We start from the raw sequence: 18411 nt of genomic DNA, 5'->3' as shown, positions 1-18411 counted from the left end.
TGGAGTCCAATAGGTTTCCATGTGGGGATTGCTGATATTACCGGCACCAGTAATATCAGCTGGTGCCGGTAATACCAGCTGTTATTTGCCAGTGTGCTGCCTCAGTAATCTCCAGCATTTGGCTGGAGTTAAATCAGGCCACCCCTCTGGCAAACTTGTAGTATGCCAGACCGGAAATGTGCCAGTAAATGCAGTTACGGAGGAGGAGGTGAAGGGGGGGAAGGTAGGTAATTTGGTGTCTGTTTGCAAGGAATGAGGAGATCCAGTTAAGTCCAGTGTCCCTAATGCCAAGGGAGTGGAGCCTGGCAATGCTGAAAGACACTGAGAGGTCAATCCATATGAGTGCAGCACAGCCCTCTGAGTCTGCAATGTTTCTGAGGTCGTCCCATATGGAGTCTTTGGAGGATTCAGTTCCAGGAAGGGGTTTGATATCTGACTGGGCAGGGTCGAGGAGGTGCTTGGTTTCTGTGAAGGTGTAGAGTTGGGAGTAGGCAGTGCGGTCTATGAATTTGGCCAGAAAGCAGGTGTTTTATATTGGTCTTTAGTTCACTGGTTCTTAAGGGACCGTTGAGGGTTTTTTCAGGAGGGATTTGACATCCAATATTTTAAAGGCTTCCTGGAAAAATGCCAGTTGGGAGGGAGGCATTGAGGATGGAACCTAGCCATCTCCCATCCATAGGTCAAAATTAAGATCTCTTTGAGGAGGGTGGTGGTGCACAGGTAATTTGGGGATCCAGACAGATGGCTGTCCATCGACAGTTTGAGACAATCCAGTCTGGAGATGGGAGAGAAAGAGGAAAAGGAGGAGGTCACTGTGGGCTGATCGGAAGGAGTCAGGTAGATCTCGTGAGAGGGCTGCTAGTTTTGTGTTGATAGTATGTGTTCTTTCTAATGCTATCTTGTGGAAATGGTCAGAGAGGGTGTTGCAGAGGGATTGGGAGGTGTGGGTGAGGCGGGAGGTGCAAGGGGGGCATGAATTCTGAAATGATCATGTGAAGGTCCTTGCTGTTGTTGCGGGCATAGTCTATCCTTGTAATAGGACTTTTTGGCCTTGCATATTTCAGCTTTGTAGATATGATGGTAGGCAGAGGCTGTTTTGTTTCCGGGGGATTGATTGCACTGCCATCTATGTTCTAGGGTGTGGTTTATTGTTTTGAGAGGGGGGGTGAACCATCTGGGTGAGGGACCCTGGTATGAGGTGGTGGATCTTGAGGGGGTGAGTGGTAGTAGGGCATTGGAGACAAATGTGTCGAAGAGGCCGATGGGTGGAGGTTCTCCTTGGGTTGGGAGGAAGGGGAGGGTGGCTAGCACAGATTTTGCCAGTTTGGGGGTTATTATAACCTTATTCCAGATCCAGTTGAGGGATGGTGGGTCGATGATAGACGAGAATGGCTTTGTGGTCTCTCCATAGGTGTGGATGACGAGGAAGGGTGGTGATGAGGTTGGTAGCGCTAAAGATGGTGTCAAGGGTATGCCCAGCTCTGTCGGTGGGACCTTTTACCTACTGGATCAGGTTTAGGGCTTCCAGGTTATCTAGGAGTGGTTGTATCATGGGGTTGCCGGGAGCATCAAACCAAATGTTGAAATCTCCCAGTAGGTAAATTGAGGGGTGGTCAGCCAGTATGGCTGCTACGCAGTCGCTAAGGGCATTGGGAAAGTGTCTGTCATAGCCAAGTGGCCTGTAGATGAGTAGGAGGCTGTGGGTGCATGTGTGGTGGAAAGACAGTTTAACTAGGAGTGATTCGCAATCTGCGCTGCAAGTCTGTGCTTCGGAGTGTAAGATAGGTGGAGTTTGTGTAGGATGGCGATTCTGCCTGCTCTTTTGGCTCTGTTGTGAGTTATGAGGGTGTATTCAGGGGGGGGAAGCTGTGTGTGCGATGGGTTGATAGTCGTCTGGGAACCAGGTTTCTGTAATGAACATGAGGTCTGTGGGTTTTCTGAGATGATGAAGTAAACAATGCTATGTCTGTTTTTGTTGACAGATCGTACATTGATGAGAATGCAGGTGTGTTGTAGTGAGAGAGGGTGGTTAGTTGTTTGGGATGTTGGGTTGGGCGCGTTGGATGGATGCAGTGTTGGGATCAGGTCCACCGTGGAGGCTTCATGGATTGACTGGGGTGTGTGGGTAGGAGGGGATTTCGTGAGAAGAGCGTTTGTGAGGTGGTGGGTTTTGTGCGCGAGTCAGATGCGTTGGGGGATGAAGAGGTGTGGTGTCTGATAGGGTTTCATATGCGGTTCCGGATGTAGATGTATTTCCTGGGGGGTGTGCAGTGTGCATAGGAGAGTCATTGGAAGTGTTAATTATGGGGTGTGGTTGGAGCAGGTGAGGTGGGGTGAGATCGGGGGAGGCGGTGCAGTGCTCTGCTATCTGGGAGGGGTGGTTTGGCAGGGGTGGCTAGGTGTTTACTGGGTCTGGGTGGAAGGGAGGTGAGGCAAGAGTGTCAGTAGCATGAGTGTGTATGGATTACTGGTATAAGATGGGAGAGGCTTTCAAGGTTCTGGTGGTGTGGGAGGTTCAGGTTTTATGTCTGGCAGTGTGCTTGGGTGCCTGTGGTGTGTGCGAGAGGGTTGGTAGGGTGGCTGGGGAGGGGGTGTTGTTGAGGGATTTTGCGAGGGCCAATCAGGTGATGCTTATGGATGACAAGGCTGAGGAAGTAGGTGGTCTGGAGGACAGGGGAGAGATGGGGGCAGGGCAATGGAGATGCGGGCGGGGGATATACAGCAAAGGTTGGTGTGGTGGGCAAAGAGTCCCTAGAAAGTAGTGTGGGGGGGCTAGGGTAGTGTTTGTGGTTGGACGGGGTCAGGGGATGGTGTTAATCTGGACAGCAGCAGGGAGGTTGAGGTGAGTGTGTGGGGGTGAGTGGGTGTGGTTTGGCCAGTCATTTTGTGCGCCAGAGTGCTCCTCTGGACTGAGAGTTAGATGGTCTGGAGTGGGTGGTTGGGCAAGTGGGGAAGAGTGGAGTGGGGATTTCTGTTTTCGTGGGAGGAGGTGCCTGTCTAAAGGGTGGGTTAGGGGAATGGGAGAGGATTGAGTGGGCTTCTGGTGCACCAGAGTGCTCATCTGGACTGTGAGTTGGTTGCCATGGTATGTGCAGGTGTACTCCTAGCTATATGCCTTGCACAGGTAAGGGATAGGTTCGGTTTAGGAATAGGCACCCTGCTGGCTAAACCAGAGATACGGCTAGGGCGTAACGAAGGCTGGAATTGGAGATAACAGCTAGATGCAGGACACCGCTAGAGTTAAAATGACAGCTAGGTGCAATAAAAGGCCAAACTCAAGGTCACAGCTAGATGGGATACAAGGCTAAAATCAAGGTCACAGCTAGGTAGGATACAAGGCTAAAATCAAGGTCACGGCTAGATGGGATACAAGGCTAAAATCAAGGTCACAAGCTAGGTGGGATACAAGGTTAAAATCAAGGTCACGGCTAGACGGGATACAAGGCTAAAATCAAGGTCACAGCTAGATGCGATACAAGGCCAAAATCAAGGTCACAGCTAGATGGGATTCAACGCTAAAATCAAGGAATACAGGAAATCAGGAATACAAATGAAAAATGGCAGGGCTTGTAGAACATTATTTCAAAACTCTGTTTTGGCACATTGGTAGGAGAAACATGTGTGCAAGAAGAGATTGCTTTGTTTTTTGTATTTCTACCTTTAGCCACTTTGTACATTTTCATATTTAGCAGTTACTTTGCATACCTTTCACTGTTCTGCACCAGAAGAGAAAACATGAATAAGCTTGAATTGTGGCAGGGACAACTCTTTCTTTTATTTTAACACAGTAGATCAGACGAGCACTGTTTAGTTGTGTAATACTAACATGCATTATGTATAATGCTATGCAGCTACCGGCACTGACTTTGATGCCGTGACTTTTACACCTTTGTGACATTTATTTCTGGTGCATGTGAATGTTTGAGCCATTCACACGGCAATAGGTGCACCTGGCTTGAAAGACCCCACTCAGCCTAATAAACAATCTAATTATCTGAAACAAATTGAATCACAAAGGCACCCCCTTTCCTTTTTTGTAGTACTTCATATGTGTTTTGATAGTACATACAACGATTACAGTAAATAAAACAAGCTCTGTGCCCTTCAAGCAGGTACCCTTATCACACATTTTCTTTTGCTGCGTGTCATGAAAATTGTGGTAACACGTGGAGCAGATTTTTTATTTGGGCTCACGTTATTTTGTTCTAGGAAAATTGAAATAGGCATTTCATTGAATTGTGCCTTAACTAGTTAAAAGTATTCAATTGCCTAGAATAGTTCAATCTTTTCCTTGGTCTATGAGAACATAGAAAACAACCTCATAAAAAAATATCTGTTTCATTTAGTTGCAAGGTCCTACCCTTTGCCCACATGCTTGATGCACACACCCACCCTGGCAAGAAATCATGGCTACACAAGTGTCGGCATAAGAAAAGGTAGTAAGATCTCAGTTTATAAAGCACACATGTTACCAGAACAATCCAGAATGCAGGTACTGAAGAACGCAACATACATGACAGTAAAACATGGGCCTCATCATGAGTTTGCCAGTATCCTGGTGGTAATACTGCTGGATACTGGCAAACAGAATTAACGTTACCGCGACTTGGTCCGCTGGAATTGCCGCCGGATTACAACTGGCGGTATATGTGGTAAATCCCCATTCCATGGAGTCCTATTGGACTCCATCATGGATATGCCAGTATTACTGGCACCGATAACACTGGTGCCAGAAATACCGGCTACTTCTTGCCGGGAGGGTGTTGGAATTACCTCCAGCTCTTAGCTTGAGGTAATTCCTCCACCCCACGAGCAAACTTTAACTTTGCTAGTGTGGAAACGTGCCGGTATAAGGTAATACTGGCACGTTATTTCCGTAACGGCAAAGCTAGATTGGGGCCCATACAGACAGCCAGAATAAACAAAACAAAATAATAGGAAAAACCCAACACCTCAGCAGGGGCCCGGGCAGTGCCGTTCTCCTCCATGGAGACCTTGAAGAAGTCCTCCGTAGGGCTTCTCATGTAACTGGCTGCTTCCCAGGTTTCGGGACCAATTACTGTCCTTGGAATGACCCATGCCGTCAAAACCTGTGTGTGCTGCTAAAGTGAATTATACAGTGTCAAGTGCTGCTGTTACAGTGACTTCTCGGCTGTCGTGGGCTGGGTATGCTGTTAAAGGAAAACAGTCTGCATGTGGGGTGGGGCTGGGGGGGGTCGTGGTTTAATATTACTGCAGAGCACATGAAACTCAAGGGTCAGAACCACAGACGGGGTAACCTGGTGCCAGCAGAACAATCTATGGTAAGCCATAACCACTTTAGTAATGTAGAAAATGGAGGCAGCCAGATCACACCACTTTTCAGGGTCTCTGTTTCACGGGCCCAGAGGAAGGAACATGCGGAATGGCTATTACACTTACGACTGCTGGTTGACGCTATGTGTGCTGCTAAAGTATCTGGCTCCAAAATATGCACTCACCACTACCCATTGGGTAGTGATAATTGACTTTGGGTGGGTAAGAAATGGCGTGCAGCGTGCATGTGGAGTATTGAGGTGGCAGGTGACTTTTTGTGCTTGGCTAGTAGCTTGCACCCTGAAATTCGTACCCCTACCCTGCTGGAGGAAGAGCCATGGTCAACCATTCACAATGACCGCATACGTTCAGTATGCCGGCGTTTGCATAACACTGGCAAACATTGCATGAAGTGGTATTCCCTTTTGCTTCATACTGACGGTGTAATGAGCAGAGGTGTGGGCAGTGGTGGTGCAAGGTGGGCTGGGGAGGCAGATGCACAAGGTGGGGGCATTGGTCTCTTATTTCGCTTGTACACACTTGCAACTGGCCTTCAACCTCAGACCTTTGACAACATAACCGATAAGGGGAAATTTTACATACAGAATACCATGAGTCATCACACGTGAACATAAAATCTTGAGTAACAAAAGAAGACGCAATTTACACCATTTTTAATCCTCAAGGAACTGGCCTAATTTGCAGTGTATGCCACAGGATGTTGGCATGGATATACCAACCCATGCTCTATTTTTCAGAACGTAATACCTTATTATTATTATGATGTATTATTATTAGGTTTTTATTTTTAGTGCAGACCTAGCTTTGGGAAGGAACAGAGGATTTTGCAAGTTGAAGGGGATGCACAAGGTGAGGGAAGCAGACCACAAGGGATCAGTGCATGGTAGCGGGGTGCTAACAATGGGGGAGAGGGTCGACGGGCAATTGGGCAGCAAGGGACCTACAAGCAACCGGGGGAGGAAACAGGGGGAGCAGATCACCCCGTCTCCAGTTGGGTGGGGAGCGGAGGGTGTGTGGACCAAGGTCTTAACGAGGCACCATTCCTACATCAAGTGTGAAAGGGGGTGGGGGTGAGTCTGGTGTTAACTCGGAAGAGGTGCCAGAGACTGTGGCCATAGACCGAGAAGCCCTTAAACTTCCATTGTTCTTTACCAGTATTTCAATGACACCTTCGAAGCTGGGACAAAGCCAGGCGCACGCTGATGTGCAAAACCCATTTTCAAATCTTCATAGAACGTAACGGCCCCTATCTTTCAAATTGCATCATTTGTAAGGGATAGTAATAATGGGACAGATTATTCCCGGTTGTTTTCAATCAAAGAGCTACTTCCCTAGTTTGTGTTGCAAGCTATTAACTCCCTTCTTACGTGTTTGACCTCTAGTGCTGCTAAATGAAAATGAGGCCAAAGGGTGAGGCTAGAATTATAGATCAGATCCATATAGTTGAATTCATCATCCAGTTATAATTTGGTACTTTCCCAATAGAGTGAAGCCTGGGTACCTTTTGTTCCAAAGACAAAGAGCAGTATTGTCCTGGTGCCCAGGGACATACCTGGTAGGCTCTGCTTGCACTTTGTCGGACCTTATTAATGGGATGGTGGTAGAGAGCCAAATGAAATCAGTTGTGTTTTTACCACACATATTTCACCAATCTGTTTTTACCACCATTTGTTACATTTCATTTTTTTCCTACAAAAATGCAGGGAGAGCTCCCACCTATTCTCTTTATAGCAGGCATTGTTTGAAATGAACTGGCCGAAAGCATCGCAAAGAATTCCCCGACCCCGACAGGCCCTTTTCATCGAACGGCGGCCTGTCGGGGACTGCATGTGTGTTTACTGCACACTGTGGATTCCCCTGTAAGCGATATTCAATCAACATTACAGCCAAGTCAATGCCTAGTCTGGGATGCTGAGGAAAACCCTTATTGATGTATTTTTATATCCAGTTCAGTACTCTGGATGACAACCCTTGTATAACACCCCCCTCTTAGAATCCCCCTGACCCCACTGAGCCAGGAAGTAGGTTTGTTTTGCAACTTAAAAAGGTTTATTTGGACAATTCAACAATATATATCTATCACACTTTATAAATAAATTGATAACTGATATCACACTTCAGAATATGACCGTGATCAACAATGGATAATGTTACAGGGGTACAATGATTTGGTTACTTAGGAGTAGTGTAGAGGATGAGGTAGCTGAAAATGCTTGATGGTTTCAATGAAATGCAAGGTGGAATAAAATGCAGTACAGAAATAACTTGTTATGATTTCATCAAAAGACAATGTAATCACTTTTCCTTGACAATTCACTCCCCCCTATGCAATGTAAGAATGGAAGGAGAGCACACAGTCTTCAAGAATCCCAACAAAATGCAATACACAGTTCCAGTTCCCCCAGCAAGCTTAGAGAAAACAGGGATGAGTTTTAAACACAGGCAAATTACTTTAATGTGGTTTGCAAGGAAGTGAAAAGGTGCTAAAATTGCTTTTAATTCCCTCTAGAGGTTCAGGGTAGGTGATGGCTACTTTATATTAGTTCAGGCTCACTTTGACAATACTCTATGAATGATCAGCAGATTGCAAACGAATTTTATAAAAGAGAAGCAAAAAGCTGCTGATTTCTACAGATGAAGAAATCGGGCCAAATCGCAAATCGCGGTAGATTTCGCGAGTGCGTGTCTCGCGATTATGGAACAAGTATAGGAAGTCGGTTCTAGGTTCATTGGAAAGCCTAGATTCTAAATTTCGTTCCTAGCCCAAACGGTTTAAGAGATACAGACGATTTAATAAAGGTAGATTTTCGGATTTAAAGTCAAACTCAAAATGACAGGTGACAGCTTGCACCTGCAGAATTGACAGGTGACAGTTGTGCAGCTTTAAAAATGACAGATGACACGATTTCTAGGAGGCTGTTCTAATTAGGTTAAAATAGCTTGAATTAGATTATTTTAACTAAAAGATTGGGTTCTGCACACTTCTGGCGGTACTCACAATATATTATGAAATAGGCCTCGTCACGGTCTGGTCAGGTTGGACGGGACTTCCGGCGGGTGGTTCTGAAGTCCCGGCTATCTGGGTCAGCTCTGCTCTCTGGGTCTGTCAAGCACCGGATCTGCTCACAACGGTCTGGTTTGTGGTTCTCTCGGGTTCCGGATACAGCACTGCTTTCTGGATACTACTACAGGTTCTTGCAAAAATTCTTGGCAAAAATTCAAACAGCTCGCCAGGCTGTTGAATAGTTTGGTTGGTTTTGAGGCCTGCTGAAGAGGATTTGATGTGGTGGATTCAGGCCTCTCTGCTACAAATTCTAGAGTTAATTTCTGCTACAGGTTCTGGAGATTGATGGATTTGAAGTCTGGATCTCTGGATGTGAAGTCGTCGGTCAGCATGCTCCGCAGCAAATGGAATTGCATGTCTCTACCTGTCCCAGCAGTCTCTTTTTATGTGTTTTGAAAATGGGTGTGTGCCTGGGCCTAGCTAAGCCTGCCCCTCTCTACTTGTCATTGGCCCAATTCTCCCCTCTCCCATGATTGGGGGAAGGAAATGGATTGTCATCATGATGAGGTCTGTTTATGGGTCAGAGGATCCTCCCCTGGTCAATTTGCACACAAATCTATTTCTGACCCAAATACATATTTATCTATGTACCATTTTTCTCATATTATAGGTCCAGTTTACATATTTTCTGTAGCACCAAACCATCCGATCCCTGTTTTTGTACGATGTCGTGTCCACTGATGACAGAATTCTCCCCTTTTCATCCAGATAACGACCTATAAACCTTTCCAGATTTTACACAAATGTGCACCAGGGAGATGGGTTTCAGATGATAAAGTGTCAGATTTTTAACATGCATACATTTGGAGTAAGACCCTATTTTCCGCTAGCAACCCCCCAGAATACACCACAGGGTCCTAACGCCTCTTAAAACGTGCACAGAAAAATCACAAGAATAATGATATTACTTATATAATTTTGACCAGTCCGCACTATGAGTTATCTACCTTTTTAACTTTTGCCCTGGTCAAAAAAAGGGGTGTGGCTTCCCACATCACATGGTTTATCCACTTCCCCCAAGCTCAGCTGCTAGCAGAGGCACTGCCCCTCCCAGTTTTCCCAAGAGGAAGCCACTTTACGGCCCCCCCCAATATAACATTTGCCTGAGCCCAGGACAGGCCTTTGTTCAACCTCCTGCGGTGCCCCTCCCCTAATCTAATCTGAGAGGTGTCAACTCCTTTTGGCAAGGGGCAGCAGGATGTAGCTAGGCCTGGGAAGAGTGGCTGAGCAGGTTTCAACTCCTGTCGGGGGTAGTTGTCAGGCAGAATCCAGTTTCATTAAGCCAGGTTTCAGCTAAATGTCACTTTTTGTTCCCAGTTTAAATCAAACTTACAATTTTTACATATACATTAAATAATTACTTCCTTCAAGTCATTTCAGAATATAGTTTTACATTGTATCCACCTCTTAGCAAGTCTTTCCTTGGCTTGGTTTTGTTTCATTTGTTCAGTTTCACACAAAAATCTGGTGGTTTTAAAACGCCGGCTTTCTGATAGTGGTGAGTACCGGTATTGCAACCATTTTTGGGATTAAGAAAATGAATTCCCCACAGTTCTGAGTTGCTTTTTGGCAATCAGCATTGCCATTCCCAATGGTTTCAGGCTACTGTGTGTGTAGCCCAATGGTGGTTTTAGGCAGTGCCCTCCTGCGCTCACAACATAGGCAAAAATGGGTGGCAGCCTATTCTTCATGTTTTCCCTGTGCACTCTCTGGGGAGTTCTGGCCATCGTGATGTTTTCCATGCCAGTACTGCACAGTTTTATGGTAGGGCTTGGATGCATGGGTAAAAACATCCCACACCCCGCAGGAAGAAGTGGTGGCGGGAGAGGTAAGGGGGGGTTTGGGGAGGTGTGTGTATGTATGTATGTGGGTGGAGTGTATTTGTGTGCATGTATGTTTTTTCGGAAAGGGGTGGGTCAGGGGAATAGTCGTTCAGGGGTTGGCGTGGCGGGATTGTCCGCACATGCTAGACGGCAGAGGAGAGGTGGGGAGAGTACAAGGTTTGCGTGGTGTCCCCCACATTAGGGTACTAGGCAGAAGGGGGGAAGCACAATAGAAGGAAAGATTCCCACCTTGCTAACATCAGAGCCGGTGAAACAGGATTCGATTAAATCGGCCTGCGGGGAATGAACGTAGATCCGTTTGTATGAGGTTAATCAGGTGACGAAGGGGTAGAGTGGGAACAGAAACCAGAGACTGTAGGACATAACAGTAGCATGTGTAGCGTTGAAAGCTGAGGCCAGAATTTACATATTTACATAAAACGGTCACAAAATGCAAGAGTGGTGTGTGGGGCGGTTAGTCACCAAGGAGATGTCTTAGCTGGCTGGCGGTTGAGCATGTATGGTGAGGGCAAGTAGGGAAGAGGGCGCACAGGGGACGCTGATAGTTTGTAGAAAGATGAACACAGAATTCGAGACAGAGAATACAGTGACATGCAGTTAGTGCGGCAGTAGGGGGTAAGGTCAGCAAGGGATTTAATGCGTTACATGAATTTAAAGATGGGGGAGATTTTTGCAGAGAGAGGCACCCAGTGTGAGGATGGTGAGGGGGGATCTGAATAGGTTGAGATCGGTGTGTATTACACAGCTGAGGACTTTGTTGAGGGTTGGCAAAAGACTAAATGTATAGACCAAAAAGGCTTGCACAATAATCCAGTTAGCTAAGCAGAAAGGTACGGATAAGAGTTTTGGTTGAGCGGTGTGTGACATGTCGGCATACTTTTTTAATGTTGTGGCTGTTGGGTCTGGCTGCAGTGGCCGTGATGGTCTGGAACAGTATTGTAAACCGTTTTGTTAAGCACAGTGTACACATTGATGCCTAGATACCTAGATGCCTAAGGGTTCGGTGCAATTTACAAGTGTCAAAATAAATAAATACACAAATAAATAAGTAAATTAAAGAGACACATTGGCGCTGAAGTTAAGTCACCTCCAGAGGAGTACCTAATATCAGAACAGACCAAAGATGAAGATACAATGGACATCTCAATGATTAACGTAGGGAAAGATATGTCTTCAGTTCGGATCTATACTGCACATGGCCAGTCAGTGTCCTTAACTCCATATGAATGGAGTGCCACAACTTTGCATCTTGCACCATTGCACCATTGCAAGAGTGTAGAATGGGGGATGGATAACTGGGCCGAAGTTCCTGAATCTTGGTTTGGCTTGTAAATCACAAACATACTCTTGGGAAAACAGGGTCTGTGTGATGCACTGCCCGGTGAACTGGCCAAAGTGGTTTAAATGTAACCCTGGCCTCCACAGGGAGCTAGTGTAGAGCACATACTAGAGGTACATGTTTGGCTGAATGATGTCTCGTTGCAGTCTGGAAATCGCCAAACGCCTGTCTTCCAGGGGCCGACTTTCCAGCTGCAACAAGACATTGGTTGGTGCCCGCTCCACCTTCAGTCCCTGATCCAATGTTGGGGACACCACTGCTACACTTGCTGTCTCTTAGACCCCTGACGCCACCTTCTCCCTCGTTTTTAGCAGGAGATACCCCAGCAATACCTGGTCTTTCTCCAGGCCCTGATACGATCCCAAACATGACTCTGCCCTCTACCTCTTAATCCTTAACTCTCTCCTACCCTTCTTGCGTCACAAACAAAACTTCATACCCCATACTGCAAACTACTCCCCCCATTCCCCTCTTTGCCTTTTCTGTCATGCCACCACCACCTCTTGTCCCGCCTCCAGCAAGCACTGTGCTATTTCCATACAGGCAAGATGGCCCGTCAGGGAAAAGAATATTCCACAAATGTGTGGCAATTCCAGATGTTCACTGTGGGTAATCCTCATATGTATTCTGACTGCATCGTTTTCAATAAAAGGCAATTTAATTAGAGATCTTGTATGGAGCCCTGAGTAGACCATGTTGCAGTGTTCTAACCTGCTGGAAATAAAAGTCTTTAAAAGGTGCCTATTATGGAGAAAAGCAAAATCATTTATTTATTTGGATTTATTAAGTGCCCAGCGGCCCCTAGGCATTGTGGCGCTGTTACAGAATATTCAGCTTTGTACGTGTTATTAACATTGGTTACAAGCAGAAAACATGTGTATCATTACAATAACAAGGGTGTTCCGTGGTAAGAGCCGCACGCACACACCACAGCAGATGTCAGTGCATCTCTGGAGAGGCAGACGGCCATAAGGACACCCACACTGCAAACCCTTTAAACTGGTTGAGGGCCTGTTCCCATCAGCAAGGATGTTTAGAATGGGTGGATGGCACGCTTAGAGGGATGAGCCAACTCAGGAGAGAGGGGGTTGACAGTGTTGAAAGCTGCAGATAGATCTAACAGGATAAGCGGCCCCTCCATCATCCACCACTGCCCCAAGGTCGTCCATTGCTGGGAACACCGCAGACTCGTTACATCACCCAGGCCACAAGTCTGCCAGGAAGTCCTCCAGTATCAAACATCCCTTTTGTATTCACCCTTGGAAGAACAGTAGGTGATCTTTTTTAAAATCCTGCATTATTGGCCTGTATTTTCTGTAATGCTCTTCCCGCAGCGACGTTTTGGTCTCTCGGAATTTGCGTATAAACGCGCGCGTGCCTACGCATCCGCACGTGCCACGATGGGAAAATGCGGTTACCTAAACTTTTCAAGTCTAAGAAACAGATACCGCTTGCTGTTTTTAATTTATTCTTACATTTCTGAAAAGCAGCCAATTTAAGTTGTGAAAAAGAGCAAGCTGTGCTCCTAGGATAAGATATATATTTTGTACATATCCTGAAAAAAATTCAAATAAGCAGACCTCACATTGAGTGGAGAGAAACCACTCTGAATGTAATATCAGCCTTGCAGCATAACCCCAGCAAAAAAAGGAACACTAATATAAATATCCCAGGGGAACACAGCTGAGGCTTAATCTGGCATCACACATCACTCGTGAACATCTGTGTGCTTTATCAACCTCCATCGCGTGATCCCAAGATGAGGGGCCCTGAAATGAAGATGGATTCTGCTCCCAAGTGCTCAAGGTGAAAGCTGAGCCATTAGGAGACAGGCTGTGAGAAAAGGATGGGGGTGACTTTCTGTCTTATCCCCTGCCACTGAGTAGAGAGATTCAGAAAGCTGCCACACTGCAGTATACACATGTGGCACACTCATAAACAGGCATGGCTAAGCAGGACTTATCCCTTGTCTGTGGTGGTTTTTCGTCCAACAGGTCCATTGGCAACTAGTGTTTGCCACCTTACAAGTACAGGTGCATCGGGTTACACACTCGGACAGCCAGGCACATTTGTGGGAGAATTAGTGTTGTGGGAGTGGAGGTGTCCCCTGTGTATTACAGCCAGTTTAGGAGTGCGTTGCAAAACGAGTTTGAGGTGGCCAGCATTTTCCACTCAAGGTTTTTGCATTGATCTGACAAATATGTAGCCTTCCCAATCCTGGTGTGGGCAGTTGGGGGGATCGGAGGGGTCTGCCCGTGCTGTCCCGCCACCCCCAAGGGGCCATCCACACTCAATTGCATACGAACATGCAGAAAGTTAGATACAGAAATCATTACTTCTAGGTAGGAAAGACACTACAACATGGTTTGGATTTAAAATAGGCTGCAACCAACCGGTTACTATTTAACATTAGAAGGTGAAATTGACAGGGGGCGGGAGGAAATCCCCTTAACTGAACTTGCTTCCACCTTCTGCCAAAATGGTGGCTACCTAAAGGGGACGCGTGGGGGCTTATCACATTTGTGGAGCATATCCCGTAGCTTTGCGTCTGCCATGCTTCTCCTTCGAGCCTACCTCAAGTTGCTTTGATTTGTTGAATTGACCCATCTGTGATTCATTTGGGGCTTAATGACTTATCTCAGTTCTGTACTCGGTTCTGTATGGCTCAACGGCTAAGCCATGGTAGATGGTACAATTACAATTGCCGGACAATCGATAATGGATTTGCTTGACCTGACAGTTCTAGTAGCTCAATGTGCCTACCCTGGTAGGTAGGTAAATAAGAGCCTACTGAATCTGGAAAAAGTTGGTATAACCATGTGCCTTACCTAGTATCGCCCCTCCCCTTTACTGGTTATGACACTAGAACTCACTACTGAGCATGGATCTTGTAAGGGAGGTGGGTGGAGGAAACACACTCCTCGCCTTGCACTGGCCAGCAGGCATTGTCGGTGTACGTCAAGCCTACAGGCACCAGGTTCCGACCCTTGGTGATGACGTCCCTGCGCCGGGCCCACCCTACCACATGTCCTAATTGCCTGCATGGCTGGTCTGTCCGGCAGACAGTTTGGGGTCCACTTCCTTTCCTAAAGTACTACCTCCCCTGGCCTAGAGAGCTCACATTCGCGGGGCATTGTGGGGGGAGTCAGGGCCAGGCCAATCTTTCCCTCGAAATCTAGCGCCACATTCATACATATTTGCTTGCGGATAAGACACTGAATGAATTCGATCTGTGGGCATGAAAGATACTATCACTTGGATTGGATTTATATTAGGTTGGAACCAGCCATTTTTTGTTTAACATTAGAGGCTGAAATTGATGAAGGGGACAGGCCCCTTTAGAAGAGTGCACGTGCTTCCACCTGCCGCCAAGATAGTGGCCACACAAAGAAGATGCCCTGGGGCGTGTCACATTTATAAGGCACATCCCTGCTTCTCTATCTGTGATGCAATAAGAGTGTAATGTCCTTTCCCAGTTGTATTCCGCTGAACTGACAACCCATGGCACAGGTGGTGCAAGAGGCGTTGGCACACACCGGAGACTAGCTTTGTTTGACCTCACGGTTTTCAGTAGCTCAGTGTATCTCCCGTGGAAGGTAGCTGAATAAGAGCCTAACGGGTCTGGAGAAGTTGGTATCACCAGGTGCCTCAATTGGTACTGCCACAGCTGCAAAGTCATTAAACCCTCCCTTACTTGGTGGCACCCCCAATTACCCAAACAATCCTTGCTACATCCATTGTCTCGGAAGGATAGCTCAGCGGCAACGTGCTCACCTTGGAAGCAAGATGCTGTGGAGCAACACAGGTTCAATCCCCAGGTCTGCGCTTAAAAACCTCTGGGTATTAAGCGCGTTATAAATAACCTATCATATCATACATTCCCCTAAACACTAGGAGCCATGAACATTATTCACAACCATATACAAAAATGACTCGCAGTAGCCGCTCAAAAGCTTCGCACACTACAGCCTCTCAGCGCCAGGTGGTAATCCTTTTGGTGAATTCTTAAAAAAAAAAAACATGGACAGGAAAAACAAAACCTGCACTTGTAAATCTTATTTGGCGCTTAAGGCTTTCATTCTTCTCTGTTGCCACCAGCATCTCTTCCATTTTTCATTACTTGGCGCTAAAACACCTGACCTAAAAAAATAAGAATTCCCCAAGGTCCCATTGTTGGTGGCCAGCTTCCTCAAGCAGACAGCTGAGTTACTGTGGGTGCTGATGGAGGAATTCCCTGCAGTGGTCTGGCTGGGAGGGGTGAAAAGGTGCAACTCATAGCAGTCTGACTGCCAGTGCCCTACTTTCTTAATTGCTTCACCTCCCCATCCCCTCCCGCAGGACTGCCGCTGCACCCATATTGCTGGCCTAATCATTTCCTAGTTGGGTACACTTCTGTACGACCTAACCCTTTTTCAGCTCACTGGCATGCTTCAACTCCCGGCTGGGCACACCTCACTGTATGCCGATTAAAAGACCTTGTTGATGCACGGGCATGGCTCCAGGTGAGGACGTCACAGTGCCAGGCCCACCCCACCATGCTGACCTGACCCCTGAGGAGAAGTTCCAGGAGCCTGGCTGTTTGGGGCATCCTCCCATCCAAATGTGCCCCCTATCATACAGTGGCCACATCTGGGCGCATTTCTCACTCACCCCTAGCACACCGTGTGGTCTAGCCAGGACAAGCAAACATCAGAAACATTACCCTAGGCCCCTGCTCTCTCCGTACATCTGTAAGCATATATATATATATATATAGGCCCCTTTATTTTCGTTTGCTAAAGCATGGGAAATTAGCTCCCGGCTATACCCTTTTATATGGGATGCTTGGCTAGGGCAATGTCAGACCTAGTGCTTAGCCACGGACGCTACTTTTTCACATCAGTTATATTGGATTGCCAAATAAATAAGCAGATCAGAATCGACACAACATATGAAAGATGTACTAGCCCACACTAGAAATAGACCAGCAGGGAGGCTTTCATAAACATGTACCTTTATACTCGTTCAAAAACTCCAGCACACAATGATGTGCCTTTTGTAATAATAAGAGCGCACACAATTTCTACAGCTATGCCCAGTAACAGTTGATTAACTTTCTGCAGACTGGAGCAAAAACACACAGAGAGAATCAGCACAGTGTGCGCTTATTGGACACATGCAAGACACAGGAAGGCAAATCTAATGAAGTACAGCTTTTACCACCTGTCAGTGCAAAGCGTTTCTATTTGAAGTTATCGGCAATAGCCCGCTGAGCGACCCACAGCCTCGGGCACTGATTTCTCTTTTATTCAAGAGAACTATTTATACAACACTTGTCAGAAGACGTGCATTTGTTTTATCTGTAACCTGAGAATTAATAGTTGACAAGCGCTCCTGCAGAACACCCTTTATTCATGAATCTATCTTTTCGCACGGGAGAACACAGCTGCTCATCGGTAACTAAGAACAAAGCTGTTCTCCTGTTGCATTTATTTTATCCCAATTTGGTACCTCCCAGAAATGGCCAGAATCATCCTAATTCATTGTTTCATTCATCTGTCTTGTTTTGAAATAATACTCACCAATAGGCCCATAAAACAGGGATTCAGCCTGCACGAGAGATATCTTCTGTGAAGCAGGCTGTGTCTCTCCCACTGCCGACTGCCTGCCAGAGCCCAGCGAGGATCTGGCCTGACCCCTCCTTGCTGCACTATCCAGCTCAGCTCAGCAGAACTCGATTGGCTCTCCCCTTTTCGTTTTTCTCTCTCACTTCTTCTGCTCACTCTTGCTTCTATCGAAGCCAACCCTCCCTTCTTTCCTCCTTCTCTGGTTTATAAGCTTTTCTCTCTGCCTCCTCCCCTTCCCTATATCTTCATAAATACCCATCTTGTTTCACCACCCATCTTCATACATTTTGTCGTGAGGTCATCAATCAATCGCCTCCCCTTTCAGCCAGCATCCAGTCACTTTCCGGTTGTGATTTTCCTTCCTCAATGACCCTTCCACAGCATTCTTCCCCAGGCCAGAAGAAATGTGCAGCATAGCATCCTGACACTCTCTGTGTTTTTTTTCTGTTCAAACAAAGGAGCTGTTTTTGCTAGTCCACGTTCCCGTTCCTCTGTTTCATTGCCCTCTTGTCACATACACTGCAGTTCAGCTTTCAATGTTTTGCATTTTCTTTCTCTAACCCCCACTGTGATGTGAATGGCCCTGCACACACAGCATGCAGTGTGGACTATGGCCTAAACAACCCCAGTCTAATTACTAATACTTACTAGTATTAGTCTTGTTAAGGTTAGTTATTAGTCACATTAGTATTTATCAATGTTTATTGTTAGCAGCCCTACACTACACTGTGCTAATCTAAACCCTGTTCGCCCGTAGTGCCTCACATCAGCACTATTTCACACACCTAACACATGCTGCAACATTACCCCATTATTTGTGCATGGTGCACATTACCCTTATTGAAGTCAGTGGCACTGCTAAAATAAGTGCACAGTTGAAATGTCTGTACTAATTATCCCTACACATCTCAATGGATTCATCCCTCCCTTTCTGTTGGCATCCCATGGGTTCCTTTAGACAGCAAAATCAGGTGGTATTATACGTATCACCTAGAGTAGCAGCAGTGGGCACTGTCACCGGCCTAATATTCCCTCAACCTGCCTCCACTTCATCTTGCACTCTTCCAGGTGCTTTGCTAATGCTTTACCCTCCACAAGCAGCGTTACTGCAGAAACCTCCATTTCCAAGGTGAAACATCCTCCTTCTCTGCCTCCACAACCATTCAGAAACTCTTAACCTCACAAGTAGTACCTTGCTTAACCCGGCCAAAATCCACCTTTACCTTCACATCGAGAGTCAGG

The 18411-nt window shown here is 46.5% G+C and overlaps 1 protein-coding gene across 3 annotated transcripts in view; it reads left to right on the top strand.

The window, feature by feature from the left end:
* The window catches only part of LOC138452691 (leucine-rich repeat-containing protein 4B-like), a 1036288-nt gene that overhangs the window by 77530 nt on the left and 940347 nt on the right, over window positions 1-18411 (top strand). The gene's annotated exons all lie outside the window — the stretch shown is intronic.

Source organism: Ambystoma mexicanum, chromosome 1p (assembly GCF_040938575.1).
Source record: "Ambystoma mexicanum isolate Mex_15411 chromosome 1p, UKY_AmexF1_1, whole genome shotgun sequence".
In the NCBI taxonomy this organism is placed as follows: domain Eukaryota; kingdom Metazoa; phylum Chordata; class Amphibia; order Caudata; family Ambystomatidae; genus Ambystoma; species Ambystoma mexicanum.
The sequence above is the reverse complement of the archived record's forward strand: the minus strand, read 5'-3'. Positions and strand labels throughout refer to the sequence as shown.